Source organism: Podarcis pityusensis, assembly GCF_964106645.2.
Source record: "Podarcis pityusensis genome assembly, chromosome: 5".
In the NCBI taxonomy this organism is placed as follows: Eukaryota; Metazoa; Chordata; class Lepidosauria; order Squamata; family Lacertidae; genus Podarcis; species Podarcis pityusensis.
In genome coordinates, this window is record NC_138032.1 from 91378844 (window position 1) to 91398043 (window position 19200).

Genomic DNA, 19200 nt, shown 5'->3' on the forward strand with positions numbered 1-19200 from the left:
CATTCTTTCTCTCAATTGAGGCTTTCTACTCTTGAGTATGCTTGGCTGGAAGTAATTCAGGTCAGAAATGAATATACACCTCAGACTCAACAGTAGCTGCCAATTATGCCTGAACTTGTTTTAAGGTGATTCTAGGGAGACTAATTCTATTGTTCGCTACCTGTCTCTTGAGTTGTTTTTCCCCTTTCGTTCAAGAAAACTTCTCAGCTTTCCATTCAAGAAAATTTGGCCGCTGTGAAAATATCGTTGCGGTTGCTTTCTCAGACAAGTTTTGTGTTAATGCAGACAAGCAAACATTTGATAAAAAAGACAGCTCCTTCAAATCTTGACATAGGATTTTTGTTTTCTAAAAAAGGTAAACACTATTTAGTTTAATTTTCTATATAAAAATATAGTTTGAAGGAGAAACCCCATCTGTATCGTATGTTTTCTTGTCACAGTTTTACAACTAGGAACCTGATATACTTTCTTTTTTGCCAAGTCATAGATTGAATGTCTTGCAAAAAAAACAACAACCCAACAACCTTCTGTTTTTCTGAGATAATCTGGGGTTTTTGTTTTATAGCTTTCATCATTAGGTCTTTGAATCTTAAGTCTCCAAACTGAATCAGCACATCCCTGTTCCACTTAAACTCTTCAGTTATTATATTATATATTAGTTCTGTATTGTCTGAATCCAGAATAGCTATAAATAGTTCTTCAAGGTTCTCAACTAGATTTTTCCCTTTGGACCTCTCTTTCAAGCCCCTGATTTTAATGCCCAATCTTCCGGCTGAATTATCTAGTTCCTTAATCCTATTTTCCAGTCCTTCTTTTTTATCACTTGCTCTGTTGATTTCATCTTCTTTCACTTTACCCTTAAATTCTCCTATCTGTTGCACAAGCAGTTTTTTATTTTCCTTAAGCTCATTCATAGCTTTAATTCCCCGTGCAGCAAATTCATTCTTCTCCTGCACCATTTTAAGCCTTTGGTTTCTTCCATTTATTTTTCTTCTTCTAATGCCGCTTTGCGGAATCCATTTTGTGTATAATTTTTGCCTCTGATTTTTCAAAATATCTTTGCAAAACTATATTTAACTCCCTGACAGACAGAGCCATATCCCATTAACCAACCATTTCCCCTTCTTCCTCCTCCTCCTCCTCCTCCTCTTCTTCTTCTTCTTCTTCTTCTTCATGACATTATGTTTGTTTCCTCAAGTTCCAAGGCTACCTTTTATTTTTTTCCGAACATGAGAGAATGTTATTAACTGGAAGTAATCCCCAAGCCAATGATCTGAAATACTCACTGAATCAAAGAGCTCACCACTTCTCATGGGCTCCACTGTTCCAAAGCATGACGATGATGTCACACGATGTCACACGATGTCACACAGTACAGTTCTGTACAGCTGAAGCTCAGCAAAAGAGAGATGTTTTCACTCACTGACATAGGACCATCTCCTTTCTTCTGACTTCGCTTAAGGAAGGCAGGGAATGAGATGAAGGGACAGCAAGGTAGGAAGGAACCAGTTGTTTTATTCTGAAATGGCATGTACCTGCAAAAAAATATCCTACCCAGTCCCCCCTCCCAAGATGCTCCAGAACAAGGGTGCCAACTGGAATAAAATACAGTGGTACCTCGGGTTAAGTACTTAATTCATTCCGGAGGTCCGTTCTTAACCTGAAACTGTTCTTAACCTGAAGCACCACTTTAGCTAATGGGGCCTCCCACTGCTGCCATGCCGCCGGAGCACGATTTCTGTTCTCATCCTGAAGCAAAGTTCTTAACCTGAAGCACTATTTTTGGGTTAGCGGAGTCTGTAACCTGAAGTGTATGTAACCAAGGTACCACTGTATGGGGTGGTGGTGGATTGCCCCACATAATCAATCACAAGATGCAACATTCAGGCATGCACCATTTGAATGGTAATGAACATCAACTTTGGGGAGGGGGGGCCTTGTCCCCTCAAATATTTTATGGGGGGGCAAAGGGACCTCAGCTCCTGGGAGTTGACTCCTATGCTCCAATATCACGTGTAGCCAAATAGTCCTGAAAATTATAGGCCTATAAACCTTTGTTTGACCAAAGCAATGTGACTGTCTCTTTACTGACAAACAGTTTGGGGATTGCTATTTAAATACAGCTAGCAGTTCATTATCATTTGTTTTTCTCTGCTGAGCTTTTACCCTTTTGTAAATCCACTTACATCCTGGATTGAGACATTCCCAAACCTGCCAGGTCACCGCTGCTTATCTTTCCCATGACACCCTGTCTTCTAATCTTCCTGGGGCCATGTCAGTACATTTCCACATAAAGCAATTATTCCAACTGAGTGGAGATCTTCCTCCCCCTTTCTCCCACAATGTTTTTTTTGGGGTGGGGTGGGGGTGGGATGCTGTGTGTGAGGTGATGAAACTATTAGCAAGGTTTAAACACAGACAAGTATGAGAGATGCATGGCGATTTTCTCATGCAGAATAGAGTCCGGGACCACGGACTGAATGTTAAATGGACCATACCCTAAACATAAAAACAGCCCAAACATGCCTGCTTGATTTATACCAATGCTTATTTTCTCTGTCTGGTCAAAGGTTTAGGCACTTCAAATAGTTCCCAGGGCAACATGACTGCCACAGACTTTAAAGAAGCTTCAAGGCCTAAAATTGAATTACAGTACGCTTAGCTTGCGGTTGCTAGGGAGACTCACAAGACGGAGAGAAAGTTCCTGGCAATTCTTTGCTAGGTGAAATTAAAGCTTTATGGAAACTTTGCTGGGACAAAACTCCACCCATGGCCATCAGGTCCGAGAGAACAAACTTGTATGAAGCAGATTTGACAGAGAAGTATGATGAAGCCAGGTGTTTTGAACGTGTTTCATTTGATGGCAGACCTTAGGTAAAGGTAAAGGGACCCCTGACTGTTAGGTCCAGTCGTGGCCAACTCTGGGGTTGTGGCGCTCATCTCACTTTATTGGCCGAGGGAGCCGGCGTACAGCTTCCGGGTCATGTGGCCAGCATGACTAAGCCACTTCTGGTGAACCAGAGCAGCGCATGGAAACGCCGTTTACCTTCCCGCCGGAGCGGTACCTCTTTATCTACTTGCACTTTGACGTGCTTTCGAACTGCTAGGTTAGCAGGAGCAGGGACCAAGCAACGGGAGCTCACCCCGTTGCGGGGATTCAAACTGCCGACCTTCCGATCGGCAAGTCCTAGGCTCTGTGGTTTAACCCACAGTGCCACCTGCGTCCCCCGATGGTAGACCTTAAGACATCTCTATTTTCATCGGAGAAATGCTGGAGGGGATAAAGCACAGTGATTGGAAAAGGCTGGGTCTGGTGAGATCTGTCTGGTCCTCCTCCAGCTCCTCGAGAGCCAGTGTGGTGTCGTGGTTAAGAGCGGTAGGCTCGTAATCTGGTGAACTGGGTTCGCTTCCCTGCTCCTCCACATGCAGCTGCTGGGTGGCCTTGGGCTAGTCACACTTCTCTGAAGTCTCTCAGCCCCACTCACCTCACAGAGTGTTTGTTGTGGGGGAGGAAGGGAAAGGAGAATGTTAGCCGCTTTGAGACTCCTTCGGGTAGTGATAAAGCGGGATATCAAATCCAAACTCTTCTTCTTCCTCCTCCTCCCTTTCTGCCCTGCCCCTCTCTCCATCCTGGTTTTGGTGCCGTTCATGAGGCGACATGAAGCTGTTCACCTCAGGCGGCAGATCCAACCCCCAAGCCACCCCTGCTCTGCTGCCAGGACCACTGCGGCTTTCCCTGGGCTGCCAACACAGCCTTGTTGTCCTCACCATGTTGCAGCGTGCAGCGGCAAGGGTGCAGCGGGCACAGCTGCAGCCAAGGTGGCAGAGGCAGGGAGGGGGCAGGGCACGGATCTGCCGTGGGTTTTCACAACGGGTGCATCATAGGGGCAGAGCAGCCCATCCCTGGGTGCTGCAGTTAATAATTGCAACAGTTTGGAGAGTGTCTGCCTTTCTGAGAGACTTTCAAGCTGCTCGTGAGCACAAATTGGTTGGGGACGACTCAACCCACTCTGTAGTGATTTGCAGCTGCTTCACCCAGATTCGGACAGGTTCAGCATTCAGCCAGATCTGGTACACAGCCTTCATAGACAACAACAACAACAACAACAACAACAACAACAACAACATATTTCTACGTCACCCATCTGACTGGGTTTCCCCAGCCACTCTGGGCGGCTTCCAGCAAAAGATTAGAAATACATTAAAACTTCAAACATTAAAAACTTCCCTAAAGAGGGCTGCCTTCAGATGTCTTCTAAATGTCATATAGTTGTTTATTTCCTTGACATCTGGTGGGAGGGTGTTCCACAGGGAGGGCGCCACCACTGAGAAGGCCCTCTGCCTGGTTCCCTGTAAACTTCGCTTCTCAGAAGGAGGGAGCTGCCAGAAGGCCCTCGGAGCTGGACCTCACTGTCTGGGCTGAACGATGGGGGTGGAGATGCTCCTTCAGATATACTGGACCAAGGCCGTTTAGGACTTTAAAGGTCAGCACCAACGCTTTGAATTGTGCTCGAAAATGTACTGGGAGCCAATGTTAATCATGTCCCCTGCCTGGTAAACTATCCCATCTGATTGTTTTTATAGGGGGCAAATATCAGATCAGACCATCAAATATCCACCAAACCATAACAATTTCCACTGTACTACATTGGAACAGTATATGTTGGTTCTGAAATGATGAACCACCTTAGTAACAAAAGAGAAAAAAATCATTATTTTTTGGCTTCAGGAATAAATAATCTTGTGGTTCTTGACTTTTTATCAGCTTGCAAACATGGGGTGGGTGGGTGGGAATACCATACAAAAAAGCTCAGGACAAACTCTCTATTACCTGCTCCTACATCAACCCCAAATCGCCCATCATTTCCCTATCATTAGGTGACTGTAAGGTGATGACAGGTGGATCCAATAAAAGCAGAACTGATGAAAACAAATTATTAGTCTTCCTTCTCACTGTGCTTTCATCTGCTCCTTTAATCTCTTTTATGGGAGAATCACATTTTGGTTTGTAGACACTCATGAACTTCTCAGCCTTCCTTCCCTGAGATGCTATTGAGAGAAAGCATCCTCTGCATATTTAAACAACAGTTGGACATCCCCCTTTAAATCCATCTCAATGAAAAGAAAAGAACTCACTCTGAAACTCACCTACAGGTGGTACCTAACACCAAGAAAACTAGCGCTAATACGCCCAGGAACCTCACCAAAATGCTGGAGAGGGTGCACCTCCACAGGCACATACCTCCACATGTGGTGGGAGTGCCCCAAAATCCAACTATTCTGGACAACAACCATACAAGAATTAAGTAAAATAACCAAGCAAGTATTAGAAATCACCCCAGAATTGGCCCTACTAAACATCTTCCAAGACAACAATGCCCATTTACACCACAAAGAACTCATAACCCACCTACTTTCAGCAGCCAGAAACACCATAACCAGACACTGGAGAGATCTGTCAGGAGTAAGTATGGACCAATGGTATCAAATAGTTTGGGGAACAGCCCTACTAGAAAAGTTAACCAATAAACTGAAACTGACACGGGGACAAACAGAAGACAATGCTTTTACCCCGGTATGGCTCCCCTTTATTACATACACAGCCCAACAAGACAATGACAATAATCCACCAACAGCATACAAATCAATATGGCTAACCTGATCCAAAACACCCACCCACCCACCCCACTCACACACGAAAACAAAGAACACCACAGCCAATCACAAACAAACAACCACACCCTAGGCCAACCCCAACCTCTCTCACCATCAAAGAAACACAAATGAACAGCAGAGAACCTGCACGAGCAACGCTGACACCAAACCCTACATACATTAAGCAAAATATTTTTTTTTTTATAGCAATTTATTAAGTTTTACAGTAAAAATAAACATAATAAACAATGTAACATTGATCTTAACATATTTTCACATTTTCTTTGGACTTCCTCACATCTCCCGCTCCCACTTTCATCGTTATAACGTTTTGTCAGCAATTTATCTTCTTATTTAAACTCTTATATCCCTTCTATATTTCATAATCTTATAATTCTCAGAAGGAGCTAAATTTCACAGTCTTACTTATTTTCTTAAAAACTTCTAAATTTAGTGGTGCTCAGTTATTTTGATCTAGCGTCTTGTTTAGCATTCACTCAAGTTACAATACTTTTGTAAATAGTTCTTAAATTTCTTCCAGTCCTCCTCAATCCTCTCTTCTCCCAGGTCACGGATTCTGCCGGTCATTTCAGCCAGTTCCATGTAGTCTATCAGTTGTATCTGCCATTCTTCCAGTGTGGGTAGATCTTGAGTTTTCCAATATTTTGCGAGAAGTATCCTTGCTGCTGTTGTTGCATACATAAAGAATGTCTGGTCCTTCTTTGCCACCCCTTGGCCGACAATACCCAAAAGGAAAGCCTCTGGTTTCTTAGTGAAGGTATATTTAAATACCTTTTTCAGTTCATTATAAATCATTTCCCAGAACGCCTTCACTTTAGGGCAAGTCCACCAGAGGTGGAAGAACGTTCCCTCGCACTCTTTGCATTTCCAACACTTATTATCAGACAGGTGGTAAATTTTGGCAAGTTTGACTGGGGTCATATACCATCTATAAATCATTTTCATTACATTTTCTTTCAGAGCGTTACATGCAGTAAATTTCAATCCATTACTCCACAACCTCTCCCAGTCCTCAAACATGATATTATGCCCAATGTCCTGTGCCCACCTTATCATAGCCGATTTAACCGTTTCATCTTGTGTATTCCATTTCAACAGCAAGTTATACATCCTAGAAAGTACCTTAATCTTTGGTTCTAACAATTCTGTTTCTAATTTCGATTTCTCCCCCTGGAACCCTAGTTTCTTATCATTTTTAAAAACTTCTTTAATCTGAGCGTAATGTAACCAATCTCGCACTTTGTCTTTCATTTTCTCCAAACTCTGCAATTTCCAATTGTCTCCATCTTTTTCTAGTATTTCCCAATATTTTGGCCATTTAGCCTCCATATTGGGTCTTTTTCGGGCCTTGGCTTCCAAAGGTGAAAGCCACCTTGGTGTTTTATTTTCCAGCAAGTCTTTATATTTTGTCCAGACATTAAACAATGATTTTCTGACAATATGGTTCTTAAAGGCCTTATTTGCTTTAACCTTGTCATACCATAAATATGCATGCCATCCAAAAGCATTGTTAAACCCTTCCAGATCCAACACATCAGTGTCCTCAAGAAGTAGCCAGTCTTTTAGCCAGCAGAACGCTGCGGCTTCATAATACAACTTTAAGTCTGGCAGGGCAAAGCCCCCTCTTTGTTTTGCATCAGTTAATATCTTAAACTTAATTCTGGGCTTTTTGCCCTGCCAGACAAACTTAGAAATGTCTCTCTGCCACTTCTGAAAGCACCCCGTCTTGTCCAAGACCTGAAGTGTTTGAAATAAAAACAACATCCTTGGCAATACATTCATCTTGATAGCAGCAATTCGGCCTAACAAAGAAAGTTTCAGTTTTGACCAACTATCTAGGTCTCTCTTAATTTCTGTCCAACATTTTTCATAATTGTCCTTAAATAGACTTAGATTTTTTGCTGTTATGTTTACCCCTAGGTATTTTACTTTTTTAACCACATTAAGTTCCGTCTCATTCTGAAACCTTTCTGACTCTGTATCAGTCAAATTTTTCCCCAAAACCTTAGTTTTCTGTTTATTTAATTTAAATCCAGCCACCCGACCAAAATCATTAATCAGTTGTAATACTCTTTTCGTACTGGGCTCTGGCTTCTGCAGGGTCAAAACCAGGTCATCTGCAAAAGCTTTTAATTTATATTGTTTCTGACCGACCTGAATTCCTTCCACCAACCGATCCTCTCTAATCATACATTAAGCAAAATAGAAACATCTCCACCCGACCCCCCCCCATCTTTCCCCCCTCCACCCCTTATTTTCCCCTAATGTCTCAACAAATGAAACTGATTTGTAAAAATGTTACATGGAAAAAATACAAGAGACATTACACATACTTCTGTAAAACAAGAAAATCTTTAATAATAATAATAATAATAATAATAATAATAATACAGCTGGAAATGGATTTATTTTTCCAGGCCTTTGGAACCTGATAGTGCTCACAGGGAAGGGACTTCAGGCAGTGTTGATGTTTTTACAATGGATGCAATATAAAATTTATATTATATTTACCATTTATATTTCAATGTTACATTGTCAGCTACCTTGTGCTCTGATCTGGAGGGCCATTGGGCAGTGTTCTGTGGAGGTGTTTAGAGCAGTCTGAACAGCGTTTCTATGGGATCAGCTCCAATCGCTGCGGCCTGAGGAGGTGGACAGGACACTTGCAGGAACCCTCTCGGTCCCAGGACATCTTGAATTGTTCAGTTGGTTGGTTGGTTGGGTCCAGGGTGTGGGAGATGCCTCATTGCAGTAGCAAACAATGCCCACCATTTTGAAAGAAGCAGCGGTGTCGTCAGGCATCAGTGGCTCCAACCCCAACGGTAGGTTGCCAGGAATGGATAAGACAAGGGAAAGTTCTTGCCAACTGCCTTTTATTCAGTATTCACAGAGAGAGGCTCAGAAATGCATCCTCTTGGAATAATGGCGTTGATCTGAGTCAATCTCCACCCACTGCTCTCCCACTTTCTCATTTGTCAACACCACCCACCCCCTTTATGGTTGCCGCTTAGGGCCCTCTGTCTTTGAGCTCTTTGCTCTCCTACTTTCAAGGCTTGCCAGGTTCTGGGAGATGGTGGTTCTGGAATGCTTTCCAGCAGTAACATGTCAGCCAGCTGTTCCTGCTCTGCCTCCTCCTCCTCTCCCATTATTTCCCAACTTTCCCCCTCATCTGCCTCTGAGCTGTGACCTCCCTCAAACCCCTGTGGTAATTCAGAACTTCTCTGAAAGTTCTTTGCCCAGGTGTCCACCTCCATGGATCCTGAAGTTTCAAACAACCGCTGCCCAGCTGGGAATATCCCTTTCTTGTGCAAGATGGCAGAGAGGGTGGTTAGTTGCGTGTCGAGGCCTCCCAGGACACCCCAAATAAAGACACAGTTCACACAACATTTTTGTTTTGGTTTTTGGCATAATTTTGGCCACAACTGTATTGAATTACAGTATGTGAGTGGTTGCTTAGGCATTGGTTAGCGACTATCTGTTCCCACACAGAGGTAGAAACAGAACTGACAACCGCAAGCCTGTGGAAGTCAGTAAGGGTAAACATTTTTGGGGAGAGAATAGAGCTGGGCGCCAGGCTCTCACCTCTCCCCAAGTGCTCCCAGGGGCTCTTGCGTGGCCCTAGCCCCTTGACAGGGGTTCGGACAAGAGCATGGCAAGCCCCTGGGTTCCTTTAAAGGAATACCCTTGCAGCAGCAGCATTGGAGGGGCAGGCACAGCCAACCACATCCCCTCCACCAACCAAAACTAACCAATGCCGAACCGCAACCTTACAAGTTGTGACGATTTGCTTCGCAGTAGGCAAAAACCAAATGGCACCGGCCAATCAGCCAAATCGTAAGAATTCCTACCAGGCCCCTGCCCCAAAATCAGGCGACCCCATGACAGGCATAGCAAGGTCAGCACGAACAAACCCTAAATATAGGGAGGGTGGGCGGGTAATCCGATGTGCGCAGCGAAAAGAGGAAGCTCAACGCTGCTCACAGGGAATAAATGGCACCCCCATCAATCAAGTAATTTTGCAACATTAAATTTTCCCCAGCAACAATTGGAGGTGCCCTATCAAATTTGTGGCCATTCATACTCACCTGCCCAGCAACAGGGGATGTCATGGTTGCCCCCACTGCAACATGTGCTCTCCATGAAGGAGAACGCGCTCTGGCCAACTGCAGACATTCCTAGATGAAGTGGATTATCTAGACTCATTTCAGTCTGGCTTCAGACTTGGGTTTAGTACTGAAACTGCTTGGGTAACTCTGATTGATGACCTTCATTGAGAGAGAAGAGGACTGGTATCCTATAGGTTCTCCTTGACCTTGCACCAGTGACCGGTACCACTGACCCATACCTAGTGGCCTGTGCTTTGAGATTGGTGGGAAAGATCCTGCTCATTATTTTTATTATTTACATCCCATTTTTCATCCCAAAGGAGTCCAGAGCAGCAGTTCAGGGCTGCCTGCTGCACCACCCATACTGATAATACGCAGCAAAAAGTTCCCATCTTTAACCCATTACAGGAGTGCCAACTTGGACTCGCAACCGTTGGTGCCCGGGGCTGTGGGTACCATGCAGCTTGCATAGCCCTGGCACCAACATTTGTGGGTGCCCAACTGGGCCATAAAGAAGGCTGATCGCCGAAGAATTGATGCTTTTGAATTCTGGTGCTGGAGGAGACTCTTGAGAGTCCCATGGACTGCAAGAAGAACAAACCTATCCATTCTGAAGGAAATCAGCCCTGAGTGCTCACTGGAAGGACAGATCCTGAAGCTGAGACTCCAATATTTTGGCCACCTCATGAGAAGAGAAGACTCCTTGGAAAAGACCCTGATGTTGGAAAAGATGGAGGGCACAAGGAGAAGGGGACGACAGAGGACGAGATGGTTGGACAGTGTTCTCGAAGCTACCAGCATGAGTTTGACTAAACTGTGGGAGGCAGTGGAAGACAGGAGAGCCTGGCATGCTCTGGTCCAGGGGGTCACAAAGAGGCGGACACGACTAAACGACTAAACAACAACAACAAACCCCTTCATGGGGAATTTTATAGGTGTTCAGGCACCCAGGGCCCTGGGTGTTGGCACCTATAACCCTTTAGGATTGCTCTCAGTCAGTGGAGAAAGCATTGACCTCATCTTAGCCATCACGAAAAGTCAGGTGTTGAAGCTGCAGATTTATGATACTGAATTATATAGACTTACAGCATCTACAGTGCCAACAACGAAACAGGCGTAATTCAAAAAACATCAGTCAGCTTGCCAAACGATATATGAACTTTGCAGGGTATAATTTTTAAAAACAGAGCTGGTGATCTAGTACGAAATTACAACCCTCGAGGAACCAGCAACACCCACTGGACTTATTGCACAATATATTGAAATTAAGTGTAATTGGAAAAAGATGGGTGTGAGGGTAGCTGCAGAAAATCTTAGTGTGTGTGTGGGGGGGGGGACACATATAAGAACCCATTTCCTTTAATAATAATGTTATGATAAGGTTGGTTTTTTTAGGCAAGTGAAACCTTTATTTTCATTCAATGGTCTATTGCTTTTGGGCAGGAATGCCTGGGGCGCTCATCTTATGGGCAAAGGCTGGCTCGGAGTTGTATAATTTCTGCTTTATTACCTCCACTGAATAGGTTCTGGGCAATCCAAAAATAACTTGAAGGATTTGGTCGTAAGCATCCACTTTGGGAAATAGTTGTCTTCAGATTTCAGGGAAGGGTGGGAGGGATTTTGCAATCCTGCCTGAGTGCCTGAAATGGTCTCCCCCCTCCACTCCTTCAAGGGAAGCTCGGGCTGCACTTCTGAGTACACTCAGCATATTGAGAGAGGAGGGAGAAGGAGAGGTCAGGTCGGGGTGGGAGAGGGGGCAAGTGGTGGCAGACCCGCACTGTGCTGGACTGGCGGGTGGGGGGCAGTTGAGGAGGGAATAATAATAATAATAATAATAATAATAATAATAATAATAATTTATACCCCGCCCATCTGGCTGGGCTTCCCCAGCCACTCTGGGCGGCTTCCAACAAATTATTAAAATACAACAGTCTACTAAATATTAAAAGCTTCCCTAAACAGGGCTGCCTTCAGATGTCTTCTAAAAGTCTGGTAGTTGTTGTTCTCTTTGACATCTGGTGGGAGGGCGTTCCACAGGGTGGGCACCACTACCGAGAAGGCCCTCTGCCTGGTTCCCTGTAACTTGGCTTCTCGCAGTGAGGGAACCGCCAGAAGGCCCTTGGCGCTGGACCTCAGTGCCCGGACTGAACGATGGGGGTGGAGACGCTTCTTCAGGTATACAGGACTGAGGCCGTTTAGGGCTTTAAAGGTCAGCACCAACACTGCAAGAGGGAAGGAAGGGAGTGACTATTGTCATTCACGCCCGGCCAGGCTCCTTGTCTGCCTGTTCAAGCAGGACAGAGGACACTTTTGTGCAAAAAACAGGACGACCCCATTTTTTCTAGTCTAATAAATTTTTATTAATTTTCATTTACAACAATCCAATAAAAGCCACATCGATACGATACCAAATCATAAAAGAGCCAATTTATTCAATAACACATTATACAATTTTGTTTGGCTTCCCATGCCCTGGTTTTCGGGAGTTGATATTCTTACTTCGCCCTGCTCCAAAACTCTTAGTCCAAATGCATCCGTTCCGACACATCTGTTAACAGCCACTCATCTGGTGACTTTCATTCGTATTTAAATATTCCATGTCCATTCATTTTGCAAGGGGGTTTTCATCCTGTGGATTTCTGTATGAAATGTTTGTTTTACATTCATCTTTTCATTTTTCTGTTGTAATCCAATGTCTTCAAGCATTTCCCTTAACTTTTGCTTTCTCAGGGGACTGAAATTCTCACTGCGACACACACACCATTCGCCATTTTGCTTATCCAAGGCAATTAGAGATGTGGCGTTTCACCAGCATCCCAGGCAGATATCCAGCTTCTTTCATCTGTCATCTGACAACTAACAAGCTGGTATCCTTCCAAAGTCATAATAAATAAGTGCTCCATGTACCCCATTTTTCTAGGGATGGGTAGCAACCCTATACAGGACACTGCACCCACAGCTACCCTGCTGTCTGTCGTTGTCCCTGGAGGAAACAGTATTTGAGCTGTCAAGATGTAAACGCTTGCCTCTAAGGAACCCTGGTGGTCCTAGCATATGTTGCTTCCCAGTTAAACCAGTGAGTTTCCAGCAGCTTGCTTGTGCCTTCTGTGAAAGAGAAGCAATAAAGAAATAAAACTAAGATGTGAATGTGGGTGGTAGCTAGCCAACAAGGATGATTTGAGAACAGGTCATTAATTTTTTTGTTTTCTTAATAAAACTGTGCTGGACCCGGGGGGGGGGTACCGAGAGGCGTGGTCTGAGTCCGGTCCTGGGTCGAAGATCTGGAGACTGTCCACCAAGGGCAAAGCTGGGTCCAAAGCAAGAAGCTGGGCATGGTCGGGAACTCCGGAAGAGCAGGTCTGGGTGCTGGCAGAAACAGGTTTCCAACGACGTTGCTCCCGCAACCTGGGACTGGGCTGACTGGCCTTTATCTCCTCTGGGGCCTAGGGCAGTCCCGGCCCACAGGTGACTCGCCTCTCCTGGCCTTAAGGCGAGCACTTCTCCTGAGAGAACCCAGTTCCCTCCGCCTCTCTGCCCTGAGCCTCTGCAGCTCAGGAGAGGCTGGAGGGTTACCGGACCCAGAGGCAGCCTCACCTTCCCCTGACAGGGCTGGGAGAGGAGCACCTGCAGGCAATGGGTTTTCAATCACCCCCGGAGCCAGAGTGGATTCATCTGGTGTCTACTCCTGAGAATCCGGCACAGGTGCGGGCCCTTCAGATTCAAGCCCCTGCCCTGGCTCAGCCGGCCCTGGAGGCGGGGACTCCTGTGCAGGTTGGGATTCCTCCGGTTCAGCCTCTGAATCAGATTCCCAGGCCATCACACCAACGTTCAGTTTTCTCAAATATTCCCAAAGCTTTGGTTGTCACTAAGAGAGAGAGAGAGAGAGCAGTTTTCTCCCGTTTTCTACGAGTACCAATGGGCAAGATGCTGTCTTCAGTCACTTTCTTTACCTCTTCTCATTGAGACGAGCCAATTTAGCAAACATCTTGCTGCCAAGGGGGTGGGGGGGTGGGAATGCTTGCATTTTGACATAGCATACTCAAGTCCAATCCTGTACCTATCTCCGCCAAGTAAAGCAATGAGGGAATCTGTGGGATGTGATACATTAGTAGCAGTCAAGTACGACATTCCTTGTTTTCCTAGAGTGGACATGCGGGGGAATGTATGCTCCAGCCAGCCGAAAACTTCCTCTTTCCTCCTGGCTGAGACATACTTCCTTTGCATATGACTAGAGGTGGGCATGAGCCTACCTGTCCAGGTAACGAAAGGGACAAGGCATGCAGCACTCTCTCTCTCTCTCTCTCTCTCTGACTTCCTCCGTCGTTGGAGCAGCTTTTAGCTAGAAATGCTTTCAGCCAACAGAAGCCACTAGGATTATCCCCATATGGGCTAGATCCACATGTATATAGTAAAGGTAAAGGTACCCTAGACCATTAGGTCCAGTCATGACCGACTCTGGGGTTGCGGCGCTCATCTCGCTTTATTGGCCGAGGGAGCCGGCGTACAGCTTCCGGGTCATGTGGCCAGCATGACTAAGCCGCTTCTGATGATCCAGAGCAGCGCACGGAAACGCCGTTTCCCTTCCCACCGGAATGATACCTATTTATCTACTTGCACTTTGACGTGCTTTTGAACTGCTAGGTTGGTAGGAGCAGGGACCGAGCAACGGGAGCTCACCCTGTCGCGGGATGTGAACCGCCGACCTTCTGATCAGCAAGTCCTAGGCTCTGTGGTTTAACCCACAGCGCCACCCGCGTCCCCCACATGTATCTACTTTGTAACTAAGTCTGCCTTCAGGGATCACACTGTGAACTGATGATGTGAGTAAACTTTTATATACTTTAAACAAGATTGTGGCATGTTTAATCATTTAAGAGGGATATAAGGGAACTTACCAGGAACCTAATTGTGAGAGGCTTATCCAAGCCTGCAACCAGCTATCTCCTGTGCGTTTAAAAGGGGAATGTAAAACTCTGCTAAGTAAAGGAACTAGCGCAAGTTAGGAAGGATATTAATAAACAATATATCCTTTCCTGCCTCCCTGAACATTCCCACAGAATCGCCAGGGAGCCCCCACAGCTTCTTCAAGTTTGGGGATTTATTTTTAAATCCTGCCTCCTGGCCTTTGGATGAACAACCAAGAGGGGGCAGGATGGAAGCGTTATGGTGATGCCATTAAAGTAAGGTTACCAGATTTTTTCCAATGAATCCATGGACACTTTCCAACTTCAATAGATTTTGTACGTGGACTGATTTGTAAAGCCAGGGACTGTCCCCAGGAAACGGGGATGTCTGGTAACCTTACATTACAGGCCAAACTGCATGCAACAGGCAGTTCCATGGTTCTTCCTCCTGGCAATGTGGGATTGGATTGGTTTTTTGAACAAAAAGCAGCTGCAGAACACTGGAATCGGGAGCAAAGGGATGAGAAGGGGCCATAGCTGTCAATTTACAGATTTGAAAATAAGGGACCAGCAGCCTTGAAAATAAGGGATCAGCAGCCAAAATAAGGGATTTTGCTTAGCTTATACATAAATCTGGCACTGATGGAGCCATGCGGCTTTGGCTGCGACTGACTGTGTTTTGCAGGGGGTTGGACTAGATGATCCTAAGGGTCTACAACTCCCACCAAAGAAAAGTGGCAGACAAAACTGATGAATGACGTCCAGATGGCAAAGCTTACAGGCAGAATTAGAAACCAGGAAGAGGACCTCTTTAATAAAGAATGGAGTAAGTTTATAATTTATTTGAAAAGCTATTGTCAAGAGTTACATATATTGGTAGGATTGACAGAAAACTTGTAAAAATTGGAACTATGGATGGACAAATGATTTATAAAAATAGAGTTATGAAAGTGATGCAGAGGGGGAAATCACTACATTAAGACGCTGCACTGGTTGGAGGGGATGCTAAGCAGCACGTCGGGGCTGCTGTCGTCCTGGCGCAAGGAGTTCCATCGGCCATTCCCTGCCCGAGGGGGGGGAGGGAGACAGACTCTCACCCACACCGCCCGTGAGCCCGGCATGAGGTGGTTGTGGCGCCACGGCGGCCGCTGAAGTGCCGCCCTTCTGCGTTCCTCCCCATCTCTTCCTCTTCCTCCTCCCTCAGGCCGCCTCCGACTTCCCTTGGCAGCGCGGCAGTCTCGCAAGAGAGGGGCTGCCTGCCTGCCCGCCGCCACCCGTCTCCTCATGACGTGCCCCTGAGGGGGAAAAGGGAGAGATGGAGACACGGCAGCTTGTGCGCATGCTCACTCTCATGGCGGAGGACCCCGAGCCGCTGCTTCTCTCCCGAGCCGGGCGAGCATGAAACTCGGGAAATTTAAGGGACATCATCAATAAGGGACAGCAGCGGGACACGGCGCTGGGATAAGGGAGTTTCCCGCCAAATAAGGGACGGTTGACAGCTATGGAAGGGGCTGCTTATGCCTTTCCTGCCTTGCCCCAGTCTGCTCAGTAATGTGCCTCTCCTTCAGCTGCCTGCCTTGATAGGAAGCAGAAGGAAGGGCATCTGATGCCTGAACAGAAAGATACAGGCATAATTTGTCCCTGTGCTAGCAGCTCACCAGCAGGAGGCATTATAGCAGGGCCAGTACTGGACCTCTGCTCCCCGCTCACACAATTGCAAGCACTCATTCATTCGATCATTCATTTATAAATCAGTTGATCAATCAAACTCAGTTTAGCCTAGTAGGTTAACATTGCTATTTTTACTGCATCCATTGACTGCCAGTGTCGAGGAATCTTAGGCACCATGGGAACATTCAAAAGTATTTAATTCTGGTATATAAGCACAAGACAACAATTTTAAGGGAAAAGAAAGGGAACTTTTCCTCTTCTTGTCTTTGAGGTGTAAACTACAAATGTCTTACATGCTAACTACTGCCATCTCCGTCATCAGGGAGCATTTATTGAATGTATAGGCAATTATTATTATTATTATTATTATCATCATCATCAGTAAGATCCATCATCCAAGTTCATGATAAATTGTGGCGCTCAGCTCCAGACCATTTTCAGGCATAGCACATGACTTTATTTTGGAAAACACACAGGTCTCTTTGATGGAGGGAGAGGTTTGGTGAAAGGCTTCAAGAATTCAGTTTTATTGCACGTAGCAGAGCTTATATTTTATTTTCTTCTCATACCCACACTATATAATTGTGGGTTACTTATGCGTGTGGTCCCATTGGCAAAGGTTCCTTTTAATTGCTTCTGTGGCGATACTCTGGGCAGAATCGTCATTGCCACAGTTGCCTTCTCCCAAACAATTTCTGCCTCTCAGGTCAGTCCTTTGGGCTTTTAGAGCTCAGATCTGGCTTGAGGTTTGGAGTTCACTCCTCTGATGCCATTGCAGCCATACATTACTTTTAATATATGCATGTCTTCATTTATTTGATATCTCTTCTTGCCAGGCAAAAAGCAAAAGCATACAAGGATGGTTTACGCTACTGAATTTCCCCACATGGTTGGATGTGGGAATGTGTCCATATGAATTGGTTGATGTGTGAGGTTGTAGTCCTTCCTGTGATCATGGTCGTACCATTCAGCTTAGAAAATGTGGCCGGGGTGCCATCGGCGGGGGGTTGGGCAAGGGCCCCCCTGCATAGCTGTCAACTTACAGATTTGAAAATAAGGGACCAGAAGCCTCGAAAATAAGGGATCAGCAGCCAAAATAAGGGATTTTGCTATTGTAAAGCGTTACATACATTGGTAGGATTGACAGATGCTGTCAATTTGGCATGAGGCGATTGTGGCGCCGCGGCGGCCACTGAAGCGCCGCCCTTCTGCGTCCCTCCCCATCTCCTCCTCTTCCTCCTCCCTCAGGCTGCCTCCTCAGCTGCCACCACCGCTGCCGCTTCCGGGCTTGCAGGCGGCGTGGGCGAGAGTCTCTCTCCCTCCCCCCCCCCCTCGGGCGGGCAAGGGCCGATGGAACTCCTTGCGCCAGGACGAAGGCGCCAGCGCACGCTCTCTCTTGCAGTGGAGGACCCCGAGCCGCTGCTTCCCTCCCGAGCCGGGCAAGCATGAAACCCAGGAAATTTAAGGGACATCATCAATAAGGGACAGCAGCGGGACACGGCGCTGGGATAAGGGAGTTTCCCGCCAAATAAGGGACGGTTGACAGCTATGCCCCCCTGAAATTTTCAAGGAGGGGACTGGGCTCCTCAATATCATGCCACCTATAGCAGGCCTCACCGGCTCTCCCAGTAATATGAGGTAATGTGTGCTCTTTGTACTTTTGTCCATTTGCTGTATTTATTTTCCCCAGTTTGAACTATAAAATGGTGATTTTCTTGAGTCAAAATGAGAGTATCCCTAAACATTTTTTTTCAGAAAAGGCACTGTGCACACACACAAACACACACATATAGTTCCATTTTTACCCACGCCAAAACTGTAAAGGCTGCTCTTGCATGAAAACCACTGGATAGCAAAGTTGGTTTGACCATGGTACTGACAACACCAAACTTTTTTAAGGAGAACTATATGAAATATCGCAGAAAAGATTGATGAGAATGGATTTTAAGCTATGGATTATTAAACGTAATAGTTAGGAACAAATGTAAGATTAAGAGATGAGGTTTGAAAATCATTAGACGTGGTTGATGGAAGTCTCAGGCTAAAATAGCCAAAATGTTGTATAAGATGAGATGAGATGATGTGTTCTGTTTGGAAAATCTATGTAAAAACTAATAAAAATGTATATTAAAAAAGACAACACCAAAGTTGCAGGTTCAATTCCCGTAAGGGACTGGTCCCTTTCAATTCTATGAGGTATCATTTTGAAATTGGGTAGGATACATACCGTCAAAATGGCATACCAAAGTAATCCAGTAATTCTACCCAAAGTAATAAAGCTATAGTTTTCTGCAAGCTATTTGTTGTTGTTAAAGGTGCCTAGCAGAAACACCCCTTTGTATCTAAATTAAGGAAGGGACCCAATAGATTGACTCCTCCCACTAACTGTTAGTGGTTTCAAATCTGGTGAAGAATGAACAGCTATCCTAAGTTATCATTATCTTAAGTTTGGTAATCTATATGCACACACTTCAGATAGCTGCTTGATTTGCCTGGCAATGGAATATAGTTCCCCATCTGTTCCTCATTAAAAAGGAAGGATTATAGAGGGGAAAGGATTTCTTATGTGGGGTGCTTGGTGGCAAAACAGCTGGCAACATAAAAAAGAGCTGAACACCAAGTTTAGTGTTCCACGGCACCTGAAACATGAGCTTCACTTTGCTCTGCGTTGGTTATCGTGGCTTTGAGCCACCAAGATTTGAATATAATGTTTACTGAACTAACTTTAGTTTAGCCTGATGCATGACTGAAACCCAGTTTATTCTGGCTGTGGCACTGGGAATATTTTGGATTGGGAAATGTGGTATTCAGCAGTGACACTGACTCAGAGTAAGCCGTTTCGT

At 45.4% G+C, this 19200-nt stretch overlaps 1 long non-coding RNA gene across 2 annotated transcripts; it reads left to right on the plus strand.

Moving 5' to 3' along the window:
• Positions 1 to 1384: 1384 nt before the first annotated feature.
• LOC308477288 lies at positions 1385 to 15508 on the plus strand. 2 transcript variants are annotated; one of them, XR_013986447.1, is made up of 3 exons: positions 1385 to 1494; positions 12513 to 12649; positions 15372 to 15508. It is a non-coding gene; the product is annotated as an uncharacterized lncRNA (long non-coding RNA). The 2 variants fall into 2 exon arrangements; XR_013986448.1 differs by lacking the exon at positions 15372 to 15508 and having other exon boundaries at positions 12513 to 12688.
• The last annotated feature ends 3692 nt before the right edge of the window (positions 15509 to 19200 follow it).